Raw genomic sequence first — 14,833 nt, forward strand, 5'->3', positions numbered from 1 at the left:
TATTTGATCCCCTGCTGATTGTGTACGTTTGCCCACTGACAAAGACATGATCAGTCTATAATTTTAATGTTAGGTTTATTTTAACAGTGAGAGACAGAATAACAAAAAAATCAAGAAAAACGCATGTCAAAAATGTTATAAATTGATTTGCATTTTAAAGTATTTGACCCCTCTGCCAAAAAGGGTTTTGCCACCAAGTACTAAGTCATGTTTTGCAATCACAGAGGTCAGACGTTTCTTGTAGTTGGCCACCAGGTTTGCACACATCTCAGGAGGGATTTTGTTCCACTCCTCTTTGCAGATCTTCTCCAAGTCATTAAGGTTTCGAGGCTGACGTTTGGCAACTCGAACCTTCAGCTCCCTCCACAGATTTTCTATGGGATTAAGGTCTGGAGACTGGCTAGGCCACGCCAGGACCTTAATGTGCTTCTTCTTGAGCCACTCTTTGTTGCCTTGGCCGTGTGTTTTGGGTCATTGTCATACTGGAATACCCATCCACAACCCATTTTCAATGCCCTGGCTGAGGGAAGGAGGTTCTCATCCAAGATTTGACGATACATGGCCCCGTCCATCGTCCCTTTGATGTGGTGAAGTTGTCCTGTCCCCTTAGCAGAAAACACCCCCAAAGCATAATGTTTCCACCTCCATGTTTGACAGTGGGGATGGTGTTCTTGGGGTCATAGGCAGCATTCCTCCTCCTCGAAAACACGGCGAGTTAAGTTGATGCAAAAGAGCTCGATTTTGGTCTCATCTGTCCACAACACTTTCACCCAGTTCTCCTCTGAATCATTCAGATGTTCATTGGCAAACTTCAGACGGCCCTGTATATGTGCTTTCTTGAGCAGGGGTACCTTGCGGGCGCTGCAGGATTTCAGTCCTTCACGGCGTACTGTGTTACCAATTGTTTTCTTGGTGACTATGGTCCCAGCTGCCTTGAGATCATTGACAAGATCCTCCCGTGTAGTTCTGGGCTGATTCTGGGCTGATTCCTCACCGTTCTCATGATCATTGCATTGAGCCCCAGGCCGAGGGAGATTGACAGTTATTTTGTGTTTCTTCCATTTGCGAATAATCGCACCAACTGTTGTCACCTTCTCACCAAGCTGCTTGGCGATGGTCTTGTAGCCCATTCCAGCCTTGTGTAGGTCTACAATATTGTCCCTGACATCCTTGGAGAGCTCTTTGGTCTTGGCCATGGTGGAGAGTTTGGAATCTGATTGATTGATTGCTTCTGTGGACAGGTGTCTTTTATACAGGTTAAAGCTGAGATTAGGAGCACGCCCTTTAAGAGTGTGCTCCTAATCTCAGCTCGTTACCTGTATGAAAGACACCTGGGAGCCAGAAATCTTTCTGATTGAGAGGGGGTCAAATACTTATATCCCTCATTAAAATACAAATCAATTTATAACATTTTTGACATGCGTTTTTCTGGATTTTTTTGTTGTTATTCTGTCTCTCACTGTTCAAATAAACCTACCATTAAAATTATAGACTGATCACTTCTTTGTCAGTGGGCAAACGTACAAAATCAGCAGGGGATCAAATACTTTTTTCCCTCACTGTATATTTATAAGCACAAATATCGCACAGAATATGTCCTACATTTTGTACGCTATCAGCGAGCTGGCAATCTGTGAAAGCCAATAACCGCGTGAAGAGGACATGAATTGGGCATAACATAAAACACAGTAGCCAGTGTAAACTAAACATGAATTATTTTATTGTTGACATTTGGTACATCTTCATGCAATTTCACTTACTGAAGTTCAGTGCCTTGCAAAAGTATTCATCCCCCTTGGCGTTTTTCTCATTTTGTTTTATTAAAACCTGTAATTTTAATTGATTTTTATTTGGATTTCATGTAATGGACATACACAAAATAGTCCAAATTGGTGAAGTGAAATTAAAAACATAACTTCTTTAAGAAATTCTAAAAAATCAATAACGGAAAAGTGGTGTGTGCATATGTATTCACCCCCTTTGCTATGAAGCCCCTAAATAAGATCTGGTGCAACCAATTACCTTCAGAAGTCACATAATTAGTTAAATAAAGTCCACCTGTGTGCAATCTAAGTGTCACATGATCTGAGTATGTATCCACCTGTTCTGAAAGGCCCCAGAGTCTGCAACACCACTAAGCAAGGGGCACCACCAAGCAAGCGGCACCATGAAGGCCAAGGAGCTCTCCAAACAGGTCAGGGACAAAGTTGTGGAGAAGTACAGATCAGGGTTGGGTTATAAATAAATAAATATCAGAAATGTTGAACATCCCACAGAGCAATATTAAATCATCAATTATTAAAAAATTGAAAGAATATGGCACCACAACAAATCTGCCAAGAGAGGACCGCCCACCAAAACTCACGGACCAGGCAAGGAGGGCATTAATCAGAGAGGCAACAAAGACACCAAAGATAACCCTGAAGGAGCTGTAAAGCTCCACAGCGGAGATTGGATTGTCTGTCCATAGGACCACTTTAAGCCATACACTCCTTCAGAGCTGGGCTTTACGGAAGAGTGGCCAGAAAAAATGGCAATCAAGGAAAACGCTAGTCCAAATTGGAGAATTTTGGTTCCAACCACCGTGCCTTTGTGAGACACGGTGTGGGTGAAAGGGTGATCTCCGCATGTGTATTTCCCACCGTAAAGCATGGAGGAGGAGGTGTTATGGTGTGAGGGTGCTTTACTGGTGACACTGTCTGTGATTTATTTACAATTCAAGGCACACTTAACCAGCATGGCTACCACGGCATTCTGCAGTGATACACCATCTCATCTGGTTTGGGCTTAGCGGGACTATCATTTGTTTTTCTACATGACAATGACCCAACACACCTCCAGGCTGTGTAAGGGCTATTTGAACAAGAAGGAGAGTGATGAGTGCTGCATCAGATGACCTGGCCTCCACAATCCCCCGACCTCAACCAAATTGAGATGGTTTGGGATGAGTCGGACCGCAGAGTGAAGGAAAAGCAGCCAACAAGTGCTCAACATATGTGGGAACTCCTTCAAGACTGTTGGAAAAGCATTCCAGGTGAAGCTGGTTGAGAGAATACCAAGAGTGTGCAAAGCTGTCATCAAAGCAAAGGGTGGCTATTTGAAGAATCTCAAATATAAAACAATTTGTTGGTTACTACTTGAATCCATATGTGTTATTTCATATTTTTGAAATAAAGAAAAACCTTTTAATGAGTAGGTGTTCTAAAACTTTTGACCGGTAGTGTAGCTATCTAGATAGCCAATGAGCTGGGCTTTCCATGAGTATGTGATTGCCCTTTGTAGGACAAATGGCTGTTATGCTAGAGCTCTGCGTAACACAATTAATTCTCAATTGAAAATCAACAGGACGCAGGGATGTTTACGTTACGCAGTAGTTCGCTTTCTTCTACAAACCTTTAGAAAAACTGAAAAAGTACAAAATGACTACTAAGAGTGGATAAGCTAAATCGAAGTCCAAGTATACAAATGTAGATGAGATTATTGCAGAAATTGAGTAGGAGAGTGACAGAATGAATGGATGAGGAATTTTGATTCCAGGAATGAAAGAAAGATTTTTGGAAGGAAAACATACTTTTAGATCAGTAAGTAAAATACGTTTTTGCTTTTCATGCTAATGCAGTTGCATGTGTTACAGTACAGTTGAAGTCGGAAGTTTACATACACCTTAGCCAAATACATTTCAACTCAGTTTTTCACAGTTCCTTACATTTACTCCTAGTAAACATTCCCTGTCTTAGGTCAGTTAGGATCACCACTTTATTTTAAGAATGTGAAATGTCAGAATAATAGTAGAGAGAATGATTTATTTCAGCTTTTATTTATTTCATTACATTTCCAGTGGGTCAGAAGATTACATACACTCAATTAGTATTTGGTAGCATTGACTTTAAATTGTTTAACTTGGGTCAAACGTTTCGGGGAGCCTTCCACAAGCTTCCCACAATAAGTTGGGTGAAATTTGGCCCATTCCTCCTGACAGAGCTGGTGTAACTGAGTCAGGTTTGTAGGCCTCCTTACTCGCACACGCTTTTTCAGTTCTGCCCACACATGTTCTATAGGATTGAGGTCAGGGCTTTGTGATGGCCACTCCAATACCTTGACTTTGTTGTCCTTAAGCCATTTTGCCACAACTTTGGAAGTATGCTTGGGGTCATTGCCCATTTGGAAGGCTCATTTGCGACCAAGCTTAAACTTCCTGACTGATGTCTTCAGATGTTGCTTCAATATATCCACATAATTTTCCTTCCTCATGATGCCATCTATTTTGTGAAGTGCACCAGTCCCTCCTGCAGCAAAGCACCCCCACAGCATGATGTTGCCACCCCTGTGCTTCGCGGTTGGGATGGTGTTCTTCGGCTTGCAATAAACCCCCTTTTTCCTCCAAACATAACGATGGTCATTATGGCCAAACAGTTCTATTTCTGTTTCATCAGACCAGAGGACATTTCTCCAAAAAGTATGATCTTTGTCCCCATGTGCAGTTGCAAACCATAGTCTGGCTTTTTTATGGCGGATTTGGAGCAGTGGCATCTTCCTTGCTGAGCGGCCTTTCAGGTTATGTCGATATAGGACTCGTTTTACTGTGGATATAGATACTTCTGTACCTGTTTCCTCCAGCATCTTCACAAGGTCCTTTGCTGTTGTTCTGGGATTGATTTGCACTTTTCGCACCAAAGTACATTCATCTCTAGGAGACAGAACGCGTCTCCTTCCTGAGCGGTGTGACAGCTGCGTGGTCCCATGGTGTTTATACTTGCGTACTATTGTTTGTACAGATGAACGTGGTACCTTCTGACATTTGGAAATTGCTCCCAAGCATGAACCAGACTTGTGGAGGTCTACAAGTTTTTTTTCTGAGGTCTTGGCTGATTTATTTTGATGTTCCCATGATGTCAAGCAAAGAGGCACTGAGTTTGAAGGTAGGCCTTGAAATAGATCCACAGGTACACCTCCAATTGACTCACATTATGTAAATTAGCCTATCAGAAGCTTCTAAAGCCATGACATCATTTTCTGGAATTTTCCAAGCTGTTTAAAGGCACAGTCAACTTCTGACCCACTGGAATTGTGATACACTGAATTATAATTGAAATAATCTATTTGTAAACAAATGTTGGAAAAATTACTAACCAACTTGCCAAAACTATAGTTTGTTAACAAGAAATGTGTGGAGTGGTTGAAAAACGACTTTTAATGACTCCAACCTAAGTGTATGTAAACTTCCGATTTCAACTGTATATTTTATCAAATCATTTATAAAATCTTTATATAATTTATTATCTATATACTTAAAGGGGTCCTAAAATTCAAAATGAAATAGCTAAATCAGCCATAGAATGACCATCGGTAAACAATTCCATATGTCACCCCCCCCCCGACCACATTGGAGTCACTATGGGCCAGCATCCCTGTGGAACACTTGACAGCTTGTAGAGACCATGTCCGATTTGTATTTATTTATTTTATTTCACCTTTATTTAACCAGGTAAGCCAGTTGAGAACAAGTTCTCATTTACAACTGCGACCTGGCCAAGATGAAGCAAAGCAGTGCGATAAAAACAACACAGAGTTACATATGGGGTAAAACAAAACATAAAGTCTAAAATACAACAGAAAATATATATACAGTGTGTTCAAATGTAGCACGTTATGGAGGTAAGGCAATAAATAGAACATAGTGCAAAATAATTACAATTAGTATTAACACTAGAATGATAGATGTGCAAATAGAGATACTGGGGTGCAAATGAGCAAAATAAATAACAATATGGGGATGAGGTAGTTGGGTGGGCTAATTTCAGATGGGCTGTGTACAGGTGCAGTTATCGGTAAGGTGACTCTGGTTCACACTGACCGTGTGCAATGCCATAAGAATGATCAGATCATCAGCCTTCTGTGTTCTCTTTTCGACTCCGTATGCATTTGCAATCAAATGCCAGAATTCTATTAATCTCCTTATCATACTTTGCTTCTACCAGACATTCCACTGACTTCAAAACTTGGTCAACTTCTTCCATGACAACAACACTGTTGATCGCCGTTTCTTCCCCATCACTGTCATCAGAAGACTCTACAATGTCTTCTTCAATGAAAATGTTTTTACCTAAATCAGGGATTTCCTCAACGTCTGATTCATTTTCAGAGTCAGTGAAAGTCAGCATGGCACGATCATCCTCCAGAAAGTAGTCCATCACAACTTTTTCCCAGTGACCTTTGTCGATAGCGCCTGATAAATTCAGGGCAGCAATGTTATTGAGTGCAGTAGCAACATATTTGCAGTTCTCCATGGCTAACGTTATATCTTTCAAAAAAAACTGCAGTAGAAAGGAGTATCTACGCATAACGAGCAGCTCATTTTATAGACACAAGATGCTACACCGCAGACCAATCTGAAACTCATCTCTTGGCATGTCAAGCCCACTTGGCATGTCCAGCCCATTATCTCAGCCAATCATGGCTAGTGGGAAGGTTCATGTCTATTTCTGTGGCTAAACCGACGAGGCTCGTAATTTAACAACTTTATTTGTATTTACAGATGGTATACAAGTTTGCTATTAAGGCACATGAAAGTTCAAATGTTCCAGATGGCATTTCTGCCAAAAAAACACATAAAACATTTCCTGAAACGGGTCAGATTTAGTAAACCAAGCACTGACAGTCATCAATCTGCAACCCAATTTAAAACATTCAAAAAAATTCAGAAGATCCCCTGTTATCTTTGTTGTACTCCTTTTACAGTTTGTACTAATCAAATTGTATACCCCAATCCTTTTAGTGTCATAAACATTCAGAGAGTACACACACAGATGTTGGAACTAATTCCTAGACACTTCACACCTACAATTCACTGAAAACAAAGGTGATACATCTGTTGAAGCAATCACATTAAACTGAAGCAGGCTCGAAATGAGTATGCCTAACGGAGGGAAAACAGTCAACATGGTGGGGTTTTTCAATCTCCTTCTTTAGCTAGGAAACTCATGAGTCATGTTTGTGTAATAGCCATGCCGAAGTGCTCGTAATTCAATAAAAGGGTATTTCTGAATGAAAGGGGCCATGACATCAGCTCTATATTTGTGGGCTAATCTCTGAAACCAATAATCCATTCTGGAAGCAGTGCTGAATCAAGTAGAGATAGGAGAGATATTTTCTTTTTTACATCTGGATGAAGACCATGCACCATGCTTACAAAACAACATGCCCTCCTTTTGTTAATTTCACTGATAAATGGACATGATACTTTGTCGTATTTATTGGAGATGACACAGTGTCTCGAGGTTTGCCAGCTTAAATTTTTTTGAGAAACGGAGACGAATGCAGATTTTGTTCTTGGTAACAGGGCTTGACAACACTGCTAATGAATTCTGGGACTCCTCAGGAGTGCTGAAATTGCCATTATTAGCCCAGACCTAAATCATCATATTTGGCCAATCATGTCGGTCAAATGTGAGGTTCAAACTTTGCAGTGCTGCCCTTTTCGATCTATGCAACATCTAGAATTCTACTCCATCAGGGGTCATGACAGCATAGCAATGTATGGGCCAAATATACCGAGCTGTAACCAACTCCTCTTTCACTACTCCCTAGTAGTGTTTTGAAGACTGTTGCTCTGGCTCTACTCAAGCAACTGTCTTGATTGGATTATTGGATCAAAATCAACTGGAAAGGTCTCCATCAACATTTCCTGTGAACAAGTACAAGACAAACTTGAAATGCTAGGTTAGACAGGAATGGTGGTCACAAGTCACCTCATTTGTGTCAATAGAAAACGGAACTGTAAGATAAGTAGTGTAGGTGTCAAACACCCAACTTGTTCCCTGAAATGTGCATACAATTCCCTGTTTCCACTGCTAGGTTTACATCTAATAACTTTAAGGATCTGTGGAAACTAAGGTTCACAGTCGTTGGCAAGAATTATAGGTCACTCACTTTAGGCACTGGTGGTGACTGAATTTCCTGTATCTGCTTTGTCTGAAGTGGTTTGCAAGACCTGCACACAAGATTAGCAGCAATCTATTTCCAATTCTCTTCAAATACAGAGCAACTCCCGCTTCTTAACAACTTCAACCTCAGTTTGTTTATTAAAATGCACTTTTGCCAGTGCTCAAAACTGTCTCAGTGCTCCTTAATCCCTTATCTAAAATGATTTATCCGAAATGTGCTGCGTACTGTTGAGGAACTGTACAAACCAAGAATGTTCTCCCGATCAGTCCTTTGAAGTCACAAGTTCCTAGACTTTCCTGAAAGCAACTACTGTTCCCGTTTCTCCTCTGAGTCTGCCATGTCCCAGACAGAACAGAACAGTCCTTCATACATCATTGAGGAGCAGCATCCATGACCAAACTGCCAATCATGTACCTGAACTTTTGGGGACCCCACCTATAGGAAGTCTAGGGTACTGCAGGGTATAGAATATAATAATAATAATATGCCATTTAGCAGACGCTTTTATCCAAAGCGACTTACAGTCATGTGTGCATACATTTTTACATATGGGTGGTCCCGGAGATCGAACCCACTACCCTGGCATTACAAGCGCCATGCTCTACCAATTGAGCTACAGAGGACCAGAATCAGTATAATGCTGTGCTGTTGGCGTGAGGCTGAATGTGTCCTAAAATGTATACCGTACAGCATCGGATATGGCTCATTAATATGACTTGTGGCTTTCTAACAGTATTGTACGTTTTAGATTCTTTTGCCATACTGGGTCTGGCCTTTCTCTCATGAAGAGTGTCAAAGTTAACCTGAACTGTCATGGTGCCCAACCCAGGTTCTTTATACACAGGTTATTCTGTCACCTTCACCCATCTCTTCATCTGGATTTTTAAATGCGTCCCCCTGAGCTCTGAGGCCTATTAATATTGCAGGTCTTCTGCAATTCATTATGAATAAGAACAAGTGTGAAGAATTACAACAGACTGTACATATAAACACAGCAAGGCCCTGGGGCCTCATTTATAAACCGTACGTACAAAATATACCTCAAAATGTGTATGTGCCAGTTTTCATGCAAAAGTTGGCATTTATAAAAATACTTGACGTGAGAATGTGCTCACCTACCCGCAAACCTTAGACCACAGAAACTAATTCCACGGAGAGTCAAGTGTATGCGGGTTTTCACTCCTCCCTTGTACTTGATTGATGCATTAAGGTCACTAATTAGTAAGGAACTACCCAGAGTTCCCTGCCCTAGACAATGTTTCAGAATTCGCGGGCAGTCCATAATATTTAGGTTTGGGGAAAAGTCTATGTAAAATATTGTTGAATTCAAATGTTCTGCTGACAGGTCCATGACAATTTGTCATTGTTTTCTCTTTCAGAAACTGACACGGTCCTTTGCCAGATACAGCAAAAATTACTGCAAAATATTAAAACATTCTGCAAACACAGTCAATAGACCGGTAGCTTATGTCAAATATTTGACAGTATGGGTAGGCTACACTGTGCGTGACATCATTGGCTATTTAATCTCAAAGCCTACACCAAGGCAGGACATAGAAACCCAATAATGTATTGATAAACTAAATATTGAACAACAATTCGTCTTTTGCATAGAAGTGTGGGCTGTAGCATTTAGCCTACTTTTAAATTGTTTTGAATATACAATCAATCGTGCAGAATACACGGACAGGCACTCGCTATAGACAGCATGCATGTTTAGTTTGAAAAGGTCCGTGTAAAATATAAAAACATTCTGCCTACACCTCTACAGAAATGTGATAAAAATGGCCATTGCTCTTTCTTTTAAAAACTGCCGTGACCTTATTCCAAATAGTTCCACATTATACAGCAAATAAAGGCTGTTATTGTCACCATAAAAGGTGAATGGAGGGCGTTTTCCAGGAGAAATTTTAACGCTCATTCACGCGCGCACAGTTTTATGACAGTATGAAAAATGTATGCACTCACTAACTGTAAGTCACTCTGGATAAGGGCGTCTGCTAAATTACTTAAATGTAAATGACAGGTCTGATTTATAACTGGAAACATGCGCATGTATGGCGTGTGGCAAGTTTATAAATCTCAATATTTTTGTATGTGTGCAGACTTTTCAGAAATGACGCACGCTGAGATTTTGTGTGAAATCGGTTATGCGGTTATAAATGAGGCCCCAGGTGTCCACAATGCAGGTCACAAAGATTACGGTGTACACCTTGATTTAACCAGTTCAACCTAACCCACATAATGAACCTGCAAGAACAGCACATCTGTCCACAACTAGTGTGTACAGTACTCTGCTATTGAAAAGGGATGACCGTTTTTCTTCTCGAATAGTAACCTTCACCTGGTCATTAGTTAAATACCAGTCTGGCATTATTTTGCATGTCTAGGTTTTGACCCCCTTCTCACTCGACTTCCCTGTTACCAATTTTGTAAACAGAGGGGACCTTTCATGGACCTTTCAGAGCGACTGGAGCGTCTCTTATAAATGATTAACCCTTTTGCATTAAACTGTCCTGTGACATCTGTGATGCCTGAGCTGGAGCTGGTGGTAGTTGATGGCAGTGGTGGGATCCACCCTGCTGAGCTCAGACGAGAACCATAAACCCTGCACACAAAAACTCTGGAGAAGTGCTTCTTGTTTTAGACATTCAGCAACATGTACAGTCACCATCACAATTATTGTGAGCCATTCTCCCCCTCCCTGGTTCCCCCCGCCCTGCACTATCATAACAGGGTTGCAGCATAATGGTGAGTGGCAGCCTTATCTATGAAGTTTCTTAAGTAGCATATTTTTACGGTCTTAAGGTATTAAGAAAAATAAATAAATAAGAACATAAAATAAATAACCATTTACTCCTTGAGACCTTTAAATTTAAGTTTTCAGATTAATAAATTAGGGTGGGTAATGAAGAAAGAAATACGCGAAATATAGTCCCCTGTAGCTCAGTTGGTAGAGCATGGCGTGTGCAACGCCAGGGTTGTGGGTTTGTTTCCCACGGGGGGCTAGTGTGAAAATAGTATGCACTCACTAACTGTAAGTCACTCTGGATAAGACCGTCTGCTAAATGACTAAAATGTAAAAAAAATATAGCAAAAGAAATGCAAGCCTAAATGTTAAAGTATCCTCATTATTATTAGCAATATAGTCTAAATTACCTTAAACATAGGAAGAGAGAAAATATAGGACTCCCCCATGCACAACCCCCAACCTGGAGGACCAGCCTGTTTTGTCTGCCTCCTACCCTTCGACCTGTCCAACATGGTTGCACCTGCCGGGGGTATACACCCCCTCCATCTTAGCTCTCAGGGTCATTGGAGTACACAAGCCTCTCCACCGCAGCAAGGTGACAGTTCAGGAGGTCCTTATACCTCAGGGAATTTGCGACTAAATATCCAAAGGAACATATTATTAAACAGACAAACGAGGGTCTGTTGTAGACCCATTTCCTCTCTGCTTTCGTCATGTCAAAATATAAGTCTGATCCTAGATCAGCTCTCCTACTCTGAGATGCATGATATATCTGGCCCCTGATCTCTGACTTGACTCAATTCGAGACCATAGAAGTTATCTGTAATGAGTACAATTGTGTCCGAGACGAGACACTCAAAATGCGGACTCGGAAGTAGACCGAGACCAGTTTCAATACTGCAACACTAGTATACATTTTAGTAGACGCTCTTATCCAAAGCGACTTACAGTAGAGGGCATATTTTTTCATACTGGTCCCCCGTGTGAATTGAACACACAACCCTGGCATTGCAAGCGCCATGCTCAACCAACTGAGCCACACATGAAATGTATTCCTGCTGCATGCACAAAACTTTACATTCAAGAACATGTAGCCTATAATTATACATTTTTAGATGTCTCTGCAGTTTTTGAGATGGTTTGTTTGAATATGTTCTTATTGAAATATTGATAATTTGATGTTACAAGAATGTATTGTGATAAAACAGAGGATACAGCATCTAATCCAGATACAGTAGGGCACCAGGGCTATATGAAATGAAATAATTCAGGGGGTAATTTAATAAAACCAATATTCCAGCAACCTCCCCTTGCGAGGATCATGACACTAAGCATTTTTCTAAAATATTTTATGAGATTGGAGAACACATTGGGAGGGATCTTCCTCCAAACAGAATCTTGACGGATCCTTGATATCCTTCGTCTGTGCTTATAGACTGCCCTCTTCAATTCAAACCACAGGTTTTCAATAGGGTTCAAGTCCGGAGACTGAGATGGCCAATTTTGTGGTCAATTAACAATTTCTTTGTGGGTTTTGATGTGTGGTGCTTGGGGTTATTGTCTTGCTGGAAGATGCAGTTAGTATAAAATAATACAATTTCTCCAATTGTTTTAGCATAAAATATACCTCAGTATTTGAATTATTTATTTCATACAGTCTTTTTTGCTCGTCTTTATCAAGAGTGCCAATAATTTTGGAGGTGAATGTACATAGTTCCAATGGGCTGAGAGACCACTGAGTGTAGTAACTTAACGACAAAGTACAGGATGTTGGACCACATCAGGTGGTCAGATAGTAGATGTTGAATCAAGAGTGTCGAGCAAAGCCACTTTATCAGTCACATCACGTTCATTTTTCTTCACTTCCTCCACATTACTCTACAACAAACACAGCCAGACACATACACACAAGTTTTCAACAATCAAACACACACACACCAAGAAACACACACACACACACGTCTCCGTTCTCTAGATAAGAGTTGACGGTATCTCCCGCGCCAGGTGTGCTGTCGGCAGTGACTGTGACCCCAGGCACAGACAGAGATCTTCAGTCTGTCGCACAGTGGGAAACAATTGACAAAGCTTTTCCAGCCATTCATTTTCTCACCCATCCCCTCCAACTGGCTTTTATCAAATGTGTCAAGTTTTGGGATAGAAACGTCTGGACTGTGACAGGCCTTTTCCCTTTTACATTTAGTTTCAGATACTTATTACATTTTTTATTTATTGTTTTTTCTCTCAGGGGAAAACTAGCTTTCCTTGCAAGCTCTATGCTATAGCATGAATATTCAGTTCATTATGTATGTTTATTACTTTTTTTAAATGTGACTTAGCTTGAACCTGCAACATTAGAATTGTGCTTCCATTCCTGTGAAGTAATAATACAGTGGATCGGAAGTGCCTTTCAAATAACCCAAGGGCAGTGTGCAAAAAAAGACAGAAAGTAAAGAAAAAGCGGCAGAAAGAATGTAGTAGAATTTTAAATCAGAGCTGATATGGTCACAAATCACAATTCATATTTTAAAAGGTGGATTGTTTTAATATTAGCTGGAATTGGAAATCACATAAGAGATGGGTGGTGAATAAAATGTTCAGCGCTAGAGGTGGGAGGAGATGTCATAACACAAATATCGGTAACACTTTATTTGACACCTAGCATCGCAACACGTTATAACAGCTGACATAACCTGTCATAACATTGTCAAAAGTCTGTCATTATACATACAGTATCTCACAAAAGTGAGTACACCTCTCACATTTTTGTAAATATTTGAGTATATCTTTTCATGTGACAACACTGAAGAAATGACACTTTGCTACAATGTAAAGTAGTGAGTGTACAGCTTGTATAACAGTGTAAATTTGCTGTCCCCTCAAAATAACTCAACACACAGCCATTAATGTCTAAACCGCTGGCAACAAAAGTGAGTACACCCCTAAGTGAAAATGTCAAAATTGGGCCCAATTAGCCATTTTCCCTCCCCGGTGTCATGTGACTCGTTAGTATTACAAGGTATCAGGTGTGAATGGGGATTAGGTGTGTTAAATCTGGTGTCATCGCTCTCACACTCCCTCATACTGGTCACTGGAAGTTCAACATGGCACCTCATGGCAAAGAACCCTCTGAAAAAAGAATTGTTGCTCTACATAAAGATGGCCTGGGCTATAAGAAGATTGCCAAGACCCTGAAACTGAGCTGCAGCATGGTGGCCAAGACCATACAGCGGTTTAACAGGACAGGTTCCACTCAGAACAGGCCTCGCCATGGTCGACCAAAGAAGTTGAGTGCACGTGCTCAGCGTCATATCCAGAGGTTGTCTTTGGGAAATAGACGTATGAGTGCTGCCAGCATTGCTGCAGAGGTTGAAGGGGTGGGGGGTCAGCCTGTCAGTGCTCAGACCATACGCCGCACACTGCATCAAATTGGTCTACATGGCTGTCGTCCCAGAAGGAAGCCTCTTCTAAAGATGATGCACAAGAAAGCCCGCAAACAGTTTGCTGAAGACAAGCAGATTAAGGACATGGATTACTGGAACCATGTCCTGTGGTCTGATGAGACCAAGATAAACTTATTTGGTTCAGATGGTGTCAAGCGTGTGTGGCGGCAACCAGGTGAGGAGTACAAAGACAAGTGTGTCTTGCCTACAGTCAAGCATGGTGGTGGGAGTGTCATGGTCTGGGGCTGCATGAGTGCTGCCGGCACTGGGGAGCTACAGTTCATTGAGGGAAGCATGAATGCCAACATGTACTGTGACATACTGAAGCAGAGCATGATCCCCTCTCTTCGGAGACTGGGCCGCAGGGCAGTATTCCAACATGATAACGACCCCAAACACACCTCCAAGACGACCACTGCCTTGCTAAAGAAGTTGAGGGTAAAAGTGATGGACTGGCCAAGCATGTCTCCAGACCTAAACCCTATTGCACATCTGTGGGGCATCCTCAAATGGAAGGTGGAGGAGTACAAGGTCTCTAACATCCACCAGCGCCGTGATGTCATCATGGAGGAGTGGAAGAGGACTCCAGTGGCAACCTGTGAAGCTCTGGTGAACTCCATGCCCAAGAGGGTTAAGGCAGTGCTAGAAAATGATGGTGGCCACACAAAATATTGACACTTTGGGCCCAATTTTGACA

This window comes from Coregonus clupeaformis, chromosome 20, assembly GCF_020615455.1.
Source record: "Coregonus clupeaformis isolate EN_2021a chromosome 20, ASM2061545v1, whole genome shotgun sequence".
Classification (NCBI taxonomy): domain Eukaryota; kingdom Metazoa; phylum Chordata; class Actinopteri; order Salmoniformes; family Salmonidae; genus Coregonus; species Coregonus clupeaformis.